The following is a 16,908-nucleotide window of genomic DNA, read 5'->3' on the forward strand; positions in this document are numbered from 1 at the left end:
TCAGCACACCGTTCTTCGTGCCGTTGTCAGTTTCCGTGACCGGTGCTGCTGCTTCTCGATCAAGTACCTGCTCAAGTTGCCTCACAAGGGCTGAGTGCATCTCGCTTGCCAACAGCGCTCGGAACATAGAACGGTCACCCATACAAGAGCTAGCCAAGCCCGACAAAGCTTAACTTCGGTGGTCTGACGGCAACCGGTGTTACCACTGCGGCAAGACTATTCGCATTGATGCATCAACAGTGACCTGAAATACACAGACATTCTCGAATGCAATGCATAATTTTTGTAATTCACTTGACACTACGTGATCAAAAGTATCTGTACCCCTATTAGTGGACGTTAATATGGGGTGTGTCCATTCTTCGCCTATATGACGGTTTGAACTCTGCTTGGGACCCTTTCAATAAGGTGCCTGAATGTCTGTGGAGGAACAGCAGCCAATTCTTCCTCAGTAGCAAAAGATGGCAGTGATGTTGGACGCTGGGGTCAGCAGAGAAGTCTGCGTTATAACTCATCCCAAAGGTGTTCGATAAGGTTCGTGTCGCGATTCTGGGAACGCCATTCCGCTTCAGGAATGTTAAGGTTCACAAAAGAAAAAAGGTTCAAATGGCTCTGAGCACTATGGGACTTAACTGCTGAGGTCATCAGTCCCCTAGAACTTAGAACTACTTAAACCTAACTAACCTAAGAACATCACACACATCCATGCCCGAGGCAGGATTCGAACCTGCGACCGTAGCGGTCGCGCGGCTCCAGACTGTAGCGCCTAGAACCACTCGGCCACACCGGCCGGCTAAGGTTCACAAACCGTAGCCTCACAGATGCTACTTTGACAGGATACGTTGGTGTACTGATAAAAACTGTTCGTCCACTGTACGCAGTACACATTGATGTAAAATATAATCGTATCCTCCCACATTTTGTGTTTTCTTATGCGCAATAAAGGATGACACTCAAATCATGGAAAATATTCCAGAACCGTAGCACCACCTCGGCTACACTTCACTGTCGTCAGTACACTTGATGGCAATTAACTTTCTCCTGGCATTCGTCAAACCCAAACCCTTCGATTGGATTGCCACAGCGTACAGCGTGTTCATTCCCGATCGCTCGTCTCTAGTCACAGCTGTCTAGTGGCTTCCTCCTTACAGCACCTCAAACGTCGATTAGCATTGAATACAGAACGTACAAGGTGTTTCAAAAATGACCGGTATATTTGAAACGGCAATAAAAACTAGTTGGACTACTGGTGGGAATGTAGAGCACACTTGTGACACCTTCCGCTGATTTCACGCGAATTTTCGCAATCACTGTTTGCTGTCTGTCGATACACGAGGTATGTCTGGTCTCTGTTTAACAGTGGTTGTTACTTCTCGTTTGCACTTCAGTCACATCACCTTCAGTCGATTTTCGGAACTTTAGAACAATTGCCGCATACGACGGAAAATAGGGAGAATACCGCCATGTTTCGGTGATACGCCTGCTTGTGGCTGCAAACTTTCAGTTGCTTTCTTTTTCCAAGCGACAATTGGGCTTTATTTATGGTTTTTCTTTGTTTTCACACATAAAGATATGAGAATGATGCAAATCTCTCTTTAGGGAAAGGAGACATTATTTGCGGACTTCCGCGTTCGCTTTCTCAGTGCCCTGCATTTCCCGAAGACGGCGTTTGACGAGCAGTTTTAAAGCTAACTTTAAATACCTATGAATAAGCGCCAAAGTTTAAAGTCGGGTGCAGTTAAAATCCAGTCGCTTGTTCATTAGATTTTAAGGTTACCTGCGTTTCCTAAACTGTTAAAGTAATTATGATATACAGGGTGTTACAAAAAGGTACGGCCAAACTTTCAGGAAACATTCCTCACACACACACACACAAATAAAGAAAAAATGTTATGTGGACATGTGTCCGGAAACGCTTAATTTCCATGTTAGAGCTCATTTTAGTTTCGTCCACCTACGCTCAATGGAGCACGTTATCATGATTTCATACGGGATATTCTACCTGTGCCTTTACAAGTAGGACACAACATGTGGTTCATGCACGATGGAGCTCCTGCACATTTCAGTCGATGTGTTCGTACGCTTCTCAACAACAGATTCGGTGACCAATGGATTGGTAGAAGCGGACCAATTCCGTGGCCTCCACGCTCTCCTGACCTCAACCCTCTTGACTTTCATTTATGGGGGCATTTGAAAGCTCTTGTCTACGCAACCCCGGTACGAAATGTAGAGACTCTTCGTGCTCGTATTGTGGACGGCTGTGATACAATACGCCATTCTCCAGGGCTGCATCAGCGCATCAGGGATTCCATGCGACGGAGGGTGGATGCATGTATCCTCGCTAACGGAGGACATTTTGAACATTTCCTGTAACAAAGTGTTTGAAGTCACGCTGGTACGTTCTGTTGCTGTGTGTTTCCATTCCATGATTAATGTGATTTGAAGAGAAGTAATAAAATGAGCTCTAACATGGAAAGTAAGCGTTTCCGGACACATGTCCACATAACATATTTTCTTTCTTTGTGTGTGAGGAATGTTTCCTGAAAGTTTGGCCGTACCTTTTTGTAACACCCTGTATATGAAAAGTGACATCTGAGAGATCAGTGTTTCAGAATAGTACTGAAATAAATTTACCTTTAAACTTAGCGAAAATTAAAGCCACTTTCGCAAGGTGAACTTCATACAATATTCTTGGTGCAAAAACCGTTTGGGCCTGCAGCATATTAAATATGAAATCAGTTGCGTATTATTTCTGTGTCATATATTTCCTAATTGACATAAAGGAGGCGGTAATCAGCTGTTATCAAAACTGAAAGCAGAGCAAGTATAAAGAAAGAAACAGCAAAGAAACCGTTGGACCGGAGTCGAACTCACCCTCCACAGGATGTTAATCTGGACAGTAGTGCGCTGTACTGTTTTATTACTACGATATTTCAGTCGATGGTAAATTCATCTCGTCCGCCTTCCGAATACGATCTTTCCAACGGAGGCCCACCAGGGTGAGCGGTTCTGGGGTGAGATACCGGGCACCTTGTCCGCTCCTGGTAGCTGAGTGGTCACCGTGACGGAATGTCATACCTTACGGTCCGGGTTCGATTCCCGGCTGGGTCGGAGATTTTCTCCGCTCAGGAACTGGGAGTAGTGTTGTCCTTACCATCATTTTTTCATCCCCATCGACACGCAAGTCGCCGAAGTGGCGTCAACTCGAAAGACTTGCACCAGGCGAACGGTCTACCCGACGGGATGCCCTAGCCACACGGCATTTCCATTTCTGGGCACCTTAAACCATATCACTCTTGAGTCTGTTTTCCGATCCCCATTGTGACTTCATACTTGAACAAGTCCTCGGACTGCTCTATCCTATCTGGGCTAATGCTGTGTCCCAAATGCCTCAAATTTCAAAAAATGGTTCAAATGGCCCTAAGCACTATGGGACTTAATTTCTGAGGTCATCAGTCCCCTAGAACTTAGAACTACTTGAACCTAACTAACCTAAGGACGTCACACACATCCATGCCCGAGGCAGGATTCGAACCTGCGACCGTAGCGGTCTCGCGGTTCCAGACTGTAGTGCCTAGAACCGCTCGGCCACCCCGGCCGGCCTCAAATTTCACACTAGCATGGTGGGGAAGTAGTGAGAGAGTGGATTCATAATTGGGAGAAATGGTATTCAAATCCTCTTCATGGCATCCAGATTTAGGTTTCCCACGATTGCTCTAAATCGCATACGCAAGTTTGTCAGTAAAGAGCGATCTGCGATCCTTTTTTTTCCGATGGGGAGGATTCAAGCTGCCCGTTCGGCCAACCAGATTTGCATGTTCCTCAGTTTTCCTAGCTCGCGTAATGTAAAAAATGCGTTGGTTTCTTGAGTAAGGCCACGGCTGATTTCCTTCTCCAACCTTTACCAACTGATCTAAGGCCTATTCTGTAATGACCTAGACGCCGATAGGACGTTTCCACTCTAACCTTGCTTCCTTTTGAGATCCGTGGCGCCAAATGACCTCCGCCTCCATTTAAATCGATTGACTGCATCTATGTGGACGCTACAGCCTCGAAAATGCGAAGAAAGACATATTTTCCAGCAGACTGATAGTTTAAACAAGTATTTTATTCAGTACCACTAGCTTGTTATGTGTATGTATTCATTTTACAGAGTATAAATGGATATGGGCATATCATCCTCGTCTGTCAAAAACTCGCCAACTTTTAAATACACGGTGTTCCTTTTATCTGATGGGCCGCACGCGCAGGGTTGTTTGCCCCACATCGGAGCCGAATGGGTCCCGCGTCTCCCTGTTAATGCCGACTGCAGTACGCGTCATTCGAACTGTGATACAAACATCACGAGTGTAGCATACGAACGAAACATTGAAGAGACCGAATTATTTCATTCCACAACCAAAGTTTATTTACGATTCGTATGTGTGTACCGAGTCCGCTCGTATTGCCCGGGGATTGTTTGAACGGATGTTTCCAGGAGTTTGAATTCAGAGTCGTGATGCAATTCACAAATTAATGAAAAAAATTCGGGAAACGGGAACTCTGCAAGCAAAAACGGCTTCGTGCATGGTTCACAAAAGCTCATCTCGATGACGCTGCACACCGCCTGGAAAATTCACCTCAAAAGCCTCTTCGACGCAAATTTCTTGCACCTCTGTACAGAAGCCTATGTTACTTGAGCTAAGGCACCATAAAGGAACAAAAAAATGGTTCAAATTGCTCTGAGCACTATGGGACTTAACATCTGAGGTCACCAGTCCCCTAGAACTTAGATCTACTTAAACCTAACTAACCTAAAGACATCACACAACACCCGGAACAGTAGTGCAGGAACTTAAACCTAATGATGCCGCTCACAGGGTTTGGTTCAAATGGCTCTGAGCACTATGGGACTTAACTTCTGTGGTCATCAGTCCCCTAGAACTTAGAACTACTTAAACCTAACTAACCTAAGGACGTCACACACATCCATGCCCGAGGCAGGATTCGAACCTGCGACCGTAGCAGTCGCGCGGTTCCGGACTGAGCGCCTTAACCGCGAGACCACCGCGGCCGGCACAGGGTTTGGTTTTGCAGTTGGGTGTTGAGACAAGTGCATGGCGGAGAAATGGATCCTGCCCTAATTTTGTTTTCAGACGAGGCCAGGTTCCATTTGCAAGGGTATGTTAAAACCAATAACTGTCGACACTTAAGTGCCGACGGACCTATTCTGCTTTATGAGGAACCCTTTTCATGTTTAAAAACAGGAGTATGGTGCATAATTAGTGGTGAAAGAATAATAGGACCAATTTTTTTAAATAGCACAGTCAACAGTGAAAGATATATGCAAAGCACTTTGCCACCGTTTTTTAAATGATTTGAGTGAAAGAGAACGAAACTTCGCGCTTCTTGAGCAGGATTCGGCAAGGGTTCATATGGCTAGCGTTCCTTTGATTGCAGTTAATGATTTGTTTCTTGGCAGAGTCATTTGCAACATCTCGCACACTCAAAGTCCCTATTTAATCCCGTGCGATTTCTGTTTGTGGGGAGTAGTGAAGGATAAAGTGTACACAACAAATCGGCACGCGCTACAGGAACTCAAGGATAATAACCCCGAGTCAATTAATTCAGTTCTCAAAGAGAGTTACATCGTGAGGTGTATAATTTCTTGAATAGATGTCAGAAATCTGTGGAAAACAATGGGAGGCAGTTCCGACATTTCGTTGCATGACATGCGCGAGAACAAAATTTATTTGGGTATACACTGAAGGGAAAAAAAAAATCGCAGCAACGAGGAGAACTTGTGCGATACAAACTGAAGTTGGTAGGCGTGTTTCTACATCTGAAAGATCACATCTACTCAAATTTCGCGCCCTTCGCCCGGGAGTTACGTAAGTAGTGTCACTATAAGGATGAAAATCAGGTTCGCTTTAAGTACGTGTTGTAACCGTCGTGAGCGCTAGTTACCTTTCAGATTGAACGTGATTAGTTGATTTTAGTCAAGAATGCCTGTAAAGCGTCAAAGACGCCATTTTGAACACCATTATGAACACCTCATTGAGTTTGAATGAGGTCGTATGTAGGGCTACAAGAAACTTGATCTTCCTTTTGCGATATTGCAGAAATACTTGGCAGGAGCCGGCCGATGTAGCCGAGCGGTTGTAGGCGCTTCAGTCTGGAACCGCGCGACAGCTACGGTCGCAGATTCGAATCCTGCCTCGGGCATGGATGTGTGTGATGTCCTTAGGTTAGTTAGGTTTAAGTATTTCAAGTTCTAGGGGACTGATGACCTCAGATGTTAAGTCCCATAGTGCTCAGAGCCATTTGAACCATTTTGAACTTGGCAGGAATGTAGCCGTTGTACCTGACTCCTGGCAGCGTTGGCCACGGGAATGTACGGTCGGAAGAATACCGGGCTCTGAACTACCACGTGGCACCAACAAAAGGGAAGGCCATCGTATTCGGCCAATGGCTCTAGCGCATCGTACTTCATCTACAGCAGGAATAGGGGCTGCAGTTGGCACCACAGTGACAGAACGAACTGTTACAAATCGGTTACTTCAAGAATAGCTCAGAGAAAGACGCTTTATACTGTGCATTCCACCGACCCCAAGCCATCGCCATTTGCGATTTCAACAGTGTGAAGCGAGAAATCATAAGAGGGCAGGGTGGACGTCTGTCATGTTTTCCGATGAAAGCTGATTCAGCTTCGGTGGCTATGATGATCGTGTGGTGCTTAGTAGGAGGCCAACTGACGGCCTGCAACCAACGTGTTTGCGTGCTAGGCACACTGGACCTACACCAGAAGTTACGGTCTGGGATGCGATTTCGTATGACAGTAGGAGTATTTTCGTTGTTATTCCCCGCATCTTGACTGCAAATTTGTTCCAAAATCTGGTTATTCGACCTGCTATGTTGCCATTGAAGAACAGCATCCCAGGGGGTGTTTCCCAACACGATAACGTTTGCCCGCATACCGCTGTTGTAACCCAAGATGCTCTACGGAGTGTCGACATGTTGCCTTGGCCTCCTCGATTACCAGATCTGTCTCCAATCGTGCACATAGGGGGCATCATTGGATGACAACTCTAGCGTCATCATCAAACAGCATTAACCCTCCATGTATCGAACGACCAAGTGCAAGAGGCATGGAACTCCATCCTATAAAGGAACGTACGACACCTGTAAAACACGATGCATGCACGTTTGCACGCAACATTCTGGCAGTTACACCTGTTATTAGTGTAGCAGCATTTCACATTTGCAACGGCTTATCTCGCGCTTACACGAACCTGTGATCTTGCCGTGTTAATCACTCAAATGCGTTACGTAGACAGATGTATTACCGAAATTTCATTAGTCCACATTAATTATTTTTTGGTGTTGTGATTTTTTTCTGTCAGTGTTTTTTAAATTTAGTAGACGGGCGACAGTGCATCTGATTCGCGTAAAGCTGAAATACTAAACACCTTTTTCCAAAGCTGTTTGACAGAGGAAGACCGCACTGCAGTTCCTTCTCTAAATCCTCGCACAAACGAAAAAATGGCTGATACCGAAATAAGTGTCCAAGGATTAGAAAAGCAACTGAAATCACTCAACAGAGGAAAGTCCACTGGACTTGACGGGATACCAATTCGATTCTACACAGAGTACGCGAAAGAACTTGCCCCCTTCTAGCAGCCGTGTACCGTAAGTCTCTAGAGCAACGGAAGGTTCCAAATGATTGGAAAAGAGCACAGGTAGTCCCAGTCTTCAAGAAGGGTCGTCGAGCAGATGCGCAAAACTATAGGCCTATATCTCTGAGATCGATCTGTTGTAGAATTTTAGAACATGTTTTTTGCTCGCGTATCATGTCATTTCTGGAAACCCAGAATCTACTGTGTAGGAATCAACATGGATTCCGGAAACAGCGATCGTGTGAGATCCAACTCGCTTTATTTGTTCATGAGACCCAGAAAATATTAGATACAGGCTCCCAGGTAGATGCTATTTTCCTTGACGTCCGGAAGGCGTTCGATACAGTTCGACACTGTCGCCTGATAAACAAAGTAAGAGCGTACGGAATATCAGACCAGCTGTGTGGCTGGATTGAAGAGTTTTTAGCAAACAGAACACAGCATGTTGTTATCAATGGAGAGACGTCTACAGACATTAAAGTAACCTCTGGCGTGCCACAGGGGAGTGTTATGGGACCATTGCTTTTCACAATATATATAAATGACCTCGTAGATAGTGTCGGAAGTTCCATGCGGCTTTTCGCGGATGATGCTGTAGTATACAGAGAAGTTGCAGCATTAGAAAATTGTAGCGAAATGCAGGAAGATCTGCAGCGGATAGGCAGTTGGTGCAGGGAGTGGCAACTGACCCTTAACATAGACAAATGTATTGCGAATACATAGAAAGAAGGATCCTTTATTGTATGATTATATGATAGCGGAACAAACACTGGTACCAGTTATATCTGTAAAATATCTGGGAGTATGCGTACGGAACGATTTGAAGTGGAATGATTATATAAAATTGTTGGTAAGGCGGGTGCCAGGTTGAGATTCATTGGGAGAGTCCTTAGAAAATGTAGTCCATCAACAAAGGAGGTGGTTTACAAAACGCTCGTTCGACCTGTACTTGAGTATTTCTCATCAGTGTGGGATCCGTACCAGGTCGGGTTGACAGAGGAGATAGAGAAGATCCAAAGAAGAGCGGCGCGTTTCGTCACAGGGTTATTTGGTAAGCGTGATAGCGTTACGGAGATGTTTAGCAAACTCAAGTGGCAGACTCACAAGAGAGGCGCTCTCCATCGCGGTGTAGATTGCTGTCCGGGTTTTGAGAGGGGGCGTTTCTGGATGAGGTATCAAATATGTTGCTTCCCCCTACTTATACCTGCCGAGGAGATCACGAATGTAAAATTAGAGAGATTCGAGCGCGCACGGAGTTTTTCCGGCAGTCGTTCTTCCCGCGAACCATATGCGACTGGAACAGGAAAGGGAGGTAATGAGAGTGGCACGTAAAGTGCCCTCCGCCACACACCGTTGGGTAGCTTGCGGAGTATAAATGTAGATGTAGCTCTTGATGTCTACCACCTACTGCGTCGTGCATGCGGTCGTAAGATAAGTGGAACACCCAGTACTTAAGAGGATGATGTGTCTACATCTATTTGGCCCCTGAAAATAAGCATATCGAAACTGTGGAAACTTACCTAGTAGAGGACTTATTCAGACGAGCAGCCAGATGGAAATGAAGCTGGCCTTTAAATTTCATAGACATCGTTTTACCGCGCCGCTCTTTCTGAGAATCTAGTGATGCTCTGTCGGCGGGCGCGCCGCCCACGTCATCACCGCGTGCATAAGGTCGCGCTGCCATCGCATACATTATTCACGACTCCATGATCCCGGCACAAGTGTACCGCCGTAGCAACGGCCCTCTTTTCGCCTCTTCTTTTTTTGCCGCGGTAAACGAAATGCCGCGTTACTCATAACTGCAGGTAACAAATCCCCCGTGTACATCACGGCAGATGGATGCTACAGGTACGTGGCTCCCGCATCGTGTACGTCTGTTTGGAGTTAAAATAAATATTTCACCGTCGCTTGATAGCGCGCTATAAAAACTTCAGCACGGCAGGTACTGTTATTTTCTCGCACCCAACGGATTTTTGTATTGCTTTTATAAGCGCGTAAATAGCAGACATTTTTTGTTGAGTCAAACTGACGCCAGAGAAGATTTATCGGTTACGAATCCGTACCCGCTCGTAAACTTCCATCTGGAATTTATTTGTTCCAGAGCCAACGAATGCATTTTGTGATACTGATGTAACAGCATATTTAGATGAAGTTGCAGTAACTGAAAAACTCGCCTCCTTCTCAAAGTACCCTCCTCATTGCCGGTATTGTCAGAATATTAGAGAAATAAGACTGGACGCCGGAATACGTTCTTACTCGGGGCAGGAGAAATCTGCTGTACTTGGATGGAGCAAGAAAATTTACACGTCGTTTGCGATATCATTCAGCATTATTTGAGAATGTTAAGGGAGAATGTCTTTTCGCAACGGTAAACTTTAATTTCAAAGTGACTGAATTCTGCGACTATGAACAAATTTTGTTTTTGGGTATGAGAAACCACTTTGCCACCTTTTTCAAAGGATGTACGTATCCGAAACCGTACGTATCTTCATAAGGCGGCTGTACGGACATGTTTTCTAGAACAGTGTTTTGATTTAGATGTAAATAACTGGTGAAGGAGTCAATAACATCACGATGCAGTTAGTGGAGACTGGGATAGTTCGTATAATTTTTTCAGTCGTTTTAGTAGAAGAAGGTTTTAAACCTATTTTAACATGAAATACTTCATCACGCAGCACCATTATTATAGATTCACCGCATATTTTCTACCTTACGCTCAGCTATCAGTAATATCGCTGATTGACATTACTTCTGGTTATGCACACTGTTACAGTTTTCCACGCAATGGGACTAGTTGTTGCAAGACTGGGTACGTTCTTACACTTAGTGTGACCTATTAAGCATTAATCAAAACTGTTAAATTTGTACTGTTTATTCTTGTTTACATCTAATTTGTTACGATATTATAGAAAAGTTTGTTTTGTTTTTACAGATTGGTGTTAATTTGTCATGACTTGTTTTGCTTCTTCGCTTTGTGTTTCTTTTGGCGTTGTGCCTCTGTCTGTCTTCTTTTTGTAATTTGTTATGCTGCCTTCACAAGAAAAATTGGTAGCAAGGAACTGCACGTAACTCAAAGCAAGTCGTTACCCCGTAACAAGTAGCCTCATACATCACCATTTCTTATTCGGTACAGATAAGCATCAGTTTTAGATTACAAACAAGTTTTAAACATTATATCATTCACGTGAACTTAAAGACTTCCAAATGATTCTACGTTGTAATTTTTTCCTGATCTGAGTACTTTTTTAAAAGCAAACAGATGGAGAAAGAATGTTTCCTCTCACAGTCTCTCTCTCTAATACTGACAATCTGCCCTCCAGCGAGGGGACCTGTGCTATCAGGTGCTACCATCTATTGTAAGAAAAGTGCGTTGCTAACAGAGATCCTAGCCTTGGTCTTCCATGCTTTCAGACTTTTTGCAAGGTAGTTAATTGTGTCAATTGCTAAGTAAAGTTAGAAAACGTCAGCGTTATCGTTAGTAGATTACATGATGACAGGAAAGTGCATTTTACCATGTTGGTTCCCCTACAGCTTATTTGCTACGAATTCAAGCATAGTGTGAATAAAGCATCATTTCAGAATAATACATCAATAATTAACACAGACTGACAAAGTGAAATTTAGGAAAAACAGTGCACAACTATTGGAAAAAAAGAAATTTTACTATATTGTAAACTAGTTATGACTCTGAATAAATTAATCAGTTTAAATATGTAAATGTTTCTTAAAAACAAACGTAAAATCCAGTTAAAAGATGGTGAATATTTATGTTGGGTAAATATAAACACCGCGACTTTACTGTTTCAAAAAAATGGTTCAAATGGCTCTGAGCACTATGGGACTTAACATCTCAGGTCATCAGTCCCTTAGAACTTAGAACTACTTAAACCTAACTAACCTAAGGACATCACACACATCCATGCCCGAGGCAGGATTCGAACCTGCGACCGTAGCAGTCTACTGTTTCAATGAAATAGATTTTTAGTAACTACGCCACCAGATCCACGAATGATTATATTAACGTTAGGCCATAATGACTTTAAAACGCAACTTGTCATCAGGAACATAACTTATAAAATTATTCATTAAAATGTTAAAAACGGCTTAACTTACTTGGCACTCTGAAATAGCAATTCATTGACTGTCATGACTGAACGACAGAACATGTGGATACGTGTATTCATAACATTCTGGCGCCATGGCTGATGTTGCTTGTGATCATTTAACATACACTCTGACATAAGACGCACCAAGAAGCACTACGTAGTAGGCGTGTCAAAGTATATAGAAAACGTATCTGCTTCCGTACTGTCGCATCGAATGTGTCCACTCCTGCAGATAGACAGTCCAGTGAGCAGGTTTTCAAAGTCGGCTGCCGTCGCTCCTTCCCGGTCATTCTTGTGATCGACTTAATGAATTGCACACTCGTACTGACGTTTGTTGCGTCACACCTATAATGTGAGCTAAAAACTGATAGACATGTGTCAGTTATCTGCATGTTTTGTAGTTTTGACAGAGCTGTCTCTGTTTTCTGAAGCCACAGGGGTACTTATGAATAACCCTGCATTTATCTGATCACTGCAGGTCGCCTGGATGCAGACACATCGCCATTGGATATGTGAAGCATGAAAGAAAGGCGACTGTAGTGACGAGCGGCGATACACGTTTGTACGTGCCAATATGGAGTACGCAGAACATCGCATGAGGCCGTGCGACTGCTAACCCTCAGGACACTGTTTAGGCGGGAGGTGGAGGTATTCTCGTGTGGGAAACACTTGTGGAATGGCCTATGAATAGTTTCTCACTGGCGGGCGGTACAAGAAGAGTCTATAGTAGAATCACATGTCTCACTTTATTTACCTGCAGCCCTGCACTCGAACTTTACCTCCTGGAAAACAACGCACCAATCAGTCGCTTCGCTATTGTACAGTCGTAGGAACACAACACGAGAGTACTTGCCTGGCATCCCCTTCTTCATGGTTACTGAAATGAATCCTACTCAACACATCTGTGACGTCATGGAGCGAGATGCACGTACCTTCGAGTCATCTCCGACACATCTCCGTGAAATGCACAAAGGACATAATTATGGTTTAAAAAACGAATCAACAAATAAATGTGGCTGGTTGATAGTGTTACCTTCCAACACTTTCCGAACATTTTTATTAAGTCATTGTGCAATGTCAAGTCGTCGCCTTCAGTGCAAGAAAGGCAGTCACTTAAGTCATGCACAGGCCTTTGATACGGTAACAGACAACCAGGGACGGAATGTACCTTGAGGGAAGAAAGCGCTCATTGTAATCTGTGCAGTAGTCTCAGCCTCTGAAAGGCAAAAGACATGAGTATGATCATATTTGAAAACGTTCATAATTTGGAAACAGAAAACTCAGAATCGGTCACATTAATCATAAAAACACCCTATAGTATCGTAGAAATTCATAATAAATAAAATTTCATTATAATAAATGTGGGTAGTATTGTCAAAGTGATCACCCACGAGAGATTACGAAGATGCGCGAAGTTTCATTTCAACGTTGCCACGGTAGCAATCTTACTGCAATGGATTGGCAGCTCCAGTGAAAAATCTTGACAGTTGTATGAAATAATGTGAAATGACTTATTGTTCGGTCCGACAGCCGGTGGAGAATAAGTAAATCAATGCCATCGATGCGCAATGCGTTAAGGAATGATAGCAGTGCAGGACTAGGAATTTTAAGTATGGCTTCCAGTAAACAGGGACAGAATATTAACGTTAACGTTACATATAGCATCCCATAAAAATGGATTGTGCTACATTACTGGCCATTCAAATTGCTACACCACGAAGATGACGTGCTACAGATGCGAAATTTAACCGATGGGAAGAAGATGCTGTGATATGCAAATGATTAGCTTTTCAGAGAATTTACACAAGGTGCTGACATGAGGAAAGTTTCCAACCGATTTCTCATGCAAAAAACAGGAGTTGACCGGCGTTGTCTGGTGAAACGTTGTTGTGATGCCTCGTGTAAGGAGGAAAAATGCGTACCATCACGTTTCTCATTTTGATAAAGGTCGGATTGTAGCCTATCGCGACTGCGGTTTATCGTAACGTGACATTGCTGCTCGCTTTGGTCGAGATCCAATGACTGTTACCAGAATATGGACGTCGTGCTGGATCCCAACGGCGTCGTATCGCTAACAGTCGAGATGACAGGCATCTTATCCGCATGGCTGTTCAAATGGCTCTGAGCACTATGGGACTCAACTGCTGAGGTTATTAGTCCCATAGAACTTAGAACTACTTAAACCTAACTAACCTAAGGACATCACAAACATCCATGCCCGAGGCAGGATTCGAACCTGCGACCGTAGCGGTCTTGCGGTTCCAGACTGCAGCGCCTTTAACCGCACGGCCACTTCGGCCGGCCCGCATGGCTGTAACGGATCGTGCAGCCACGTCTCGATCCCTGAGTCAACAGATGGGGACGTTTGCAAGACAACAACCATCTGCACGAACAGTTCGACGACGTTTGCAGCAGCATGGACTATCAGCTCGGAGACCATGGGTGCGGTTACCCTTGACGCTGCATCACAGACAGGAGCGCCTGCGATGGTGTACTCAATGACAAACCTGGCTGCACCAGTGGCAAAACATCCTTTTTTCTGCTGAATCCAGGTTCTGTTTACAGCATCATGATGGTCGCATCCATGTTTGGCGACATCGCGGTGAACGCACATTGGAAGCGTGTACTCGTCATTGCCATACTGGCGTATCACCCGGCGTGACGGTATGGGGTGCCATTGGTTACACGTCTCGGTCACCTCTTGTGCGCATTGACGGCACTTTGAACAGTGGACGTTACATTTCAGATGTGTTACGACCCGTGGCTCTACCCTTCATTCGATCCCCGCGAAACCCTACATTTCAGCAGGATAATGCACGATCGCATGTTGCAGGTCCTGTACGGGCCTTTCTGGATACAGAAAATGTTCCACTGCTGCCCTGGCCAGCACATTCTCCAGGTCTCTCACAAATTGAAAACGTCTGGTCAATGGTGGCCGAGCAACTGGCTCGTCGCAATACGCCAGTCACTCCTCTTGATGAACTGTGGTATCGTGTTGAAGCTGCATGGGCAGCTGTACCTGTACACTCCATCCAAGCTCTGTTTGACTCAATGCCCAGGCGTATTACGGCCAGAGGTGGTTGTTCTGGGTACTGGTTTCTCAGGATCTATGCACTCAAATTGTGTGAAAATGTAATCACATGTCAGTTCTAGTATAATATATTTGTCCAATGGATACCCGTTTATCATTTGTATTTCTTCTTGGTGTAGCAATTTTAATGGTTAGTAGTGTATATTCTGCAGTACTAGTGAAATCTCGATTTTATCTTCTGAACGAGGTATGTAACTAATAAAAAAGATACAAAGATACAGTAATTGATTGGTTGTAAATCGTCCTCCTGTACCTGCTAGTTTGCTTTATTAGTGGTCATAAAAATTGCCCGGTCTCTGCAGAGTTGAAAGGTGGGATATAATGAAAGGCGTGCGGATATGTGAATGCGTTTTTATAAGCGGGGCGGGCCTCTGGGCCGGGGATGTGTAGCGGAGGCGGCGTGCGGCAGCGGGCAGGCTCTATCGATCTCGGCAGATGCTCAAGAAGCGGAGAGAAGGCGGCTCGGAGAGCCCTCAGGGAACACATGCCCCGTGCCCAAATCCCTGTTTAATCCCCAGCTGCCGGAATAACTGGGGCGCCCTGCGGTCAGAACGCTCAGTCTTCCGTCGTCTCCCCTCCCAAAACGGCACTCTCATTACTGCTGGCAGGTGGGCCGAGCAACGAAGTTTCCGCGGTCCCCGTTGCGTGTCTACTTGTGTACATCTGCATAGCTCCTAGGACGAATCCGACAATATCAGTAGTGTGATGGGGAACGTCTCCACAGCCTTTACATAACTCTTGAAGATGTATTCCACCATCAACGAGGTGGTACGCAATATGGGGTTTAACATGTTGTCCATGATAAGGAGGAGGAGATTACTGTTTAACGTCCCGTCGACAACGAGGTCATTAGAGACGGAGCACAAGCTCGGATTAGGGAGGATGGGGAAGGAAATCGGCCGTGCCCTTTCTAAGGAACCATCCCGGCATTTGCCTGAAGCGATTTAGGGAAATCACGGAAAACCTAAATCAGGATGGCCGGACCCGGGATTGAACCGTCGTCCTCCCGAATGCGAGTCCAGTGTGCTAACCACTGCGCCACCTCGCTCGGTGTTGTCCATGATAAGGTCACTAGAGTCGGAGCACGAGCTCTTATTGGGGGGGGGGGGGGGGGGAATAAAATATTGGCCAAGAACTTTTCAAAGGAACCATTCCGACATTTGCCGTAATGTATTTAAGGAAACAACGGAAAACGTAAATCTGGATGACTTTACGGAGATTTGAAAAGCTGCCCTATCGAATACGAATAGCATAGTACGAATGACGAATTTATACATCTACATCGATACTCTGCAAATCATACTTACGTGCCTGGCAGAGGGTTAATCGAATCACCTTCATAACAATTCTCTATTATTCCAAACTCGAATAGCGCGCGAAAAGAACGGACACTTGTATTTTCGCGTGTGAACTCTGATTTCCCCTATTTTATTATGATGATCGTTTCTCTCTATATTTTGCACTCATAGTAGAAAGTTGGTGATTGAAATTTGGAGAGAAGATCCCGCCGCAACGAAATGGGTCTTTGTTTTAATGATGTCCATCTCAAATCCTGTATCATATCAGTGACACTCTCTCCCTATTCCGCGATAATACAAAACGTGCTGCTCTTCTCTGAACTTTCCCTATGTTCTCCGTTAATCCTATCTGGTGAGGATCCCAGATCACGCAGCAATACGCCCAAAAAGAGGACGGACAAGCGTAGTGTAGGTAGTCCCTTTAGTAGATCTGTTACATTTTGTAACTGTTCTGCCAGTAAGATGAAGTCTTTGGTTTACTTTCTCCATAACATTTTCTGTGCGTTCTTTCCAATTTAAGTTCTTCGTGATTGTAATCCCCAGATGTTCAGCTGAATTTACGGCCTTTAGATTTGACTGAATTTCAGAGACTATCTTATTTTCGTCTTTCATTCGCGTCTTTGACGCCAGTTGTAACACTACAACCCAGCGCCCCACGTATGTTTCAGCTACTTCATTTCTCAAGCTTAACCATTTTTTTGTAAATATATATACGTAGTAATGAATTGTGTCAATAATTAGTGTTTATGAGAATGTAA

General features: G+C 44.5%; 1 protein-coding gene across 4 annotated transcripts in view; it reads left to right on the plus strand.

The window, feature by feature from the left end:
- LOC124782465 (protein-tyrosine sulfotransferase-like) overlaps nt 1–16,908 on the plus strand; it is an 878,071-nt gene that overhangs the window by 215,513 nt on the left and 645,650 nt on the right. The gene's annotated exons all lie outside the window — the stretch shown is intronic.

This window comes from Schistocerca piceifrons, chromosome 1 (genome assembly GCF_021461385.2).
Source record: "Schistocerca piceifrons isolate TAMUIC-IGC-003096 chromosome 1, iqSchPice1.1, whole genome shotgun sequence".
Classification (NCBI taxonomy): Eukaryota; Metazoa; Arthropoda; class Insecta; order Orthoptera; family Acrididae; genus Schistocerca; species Schistocerca piceifrons.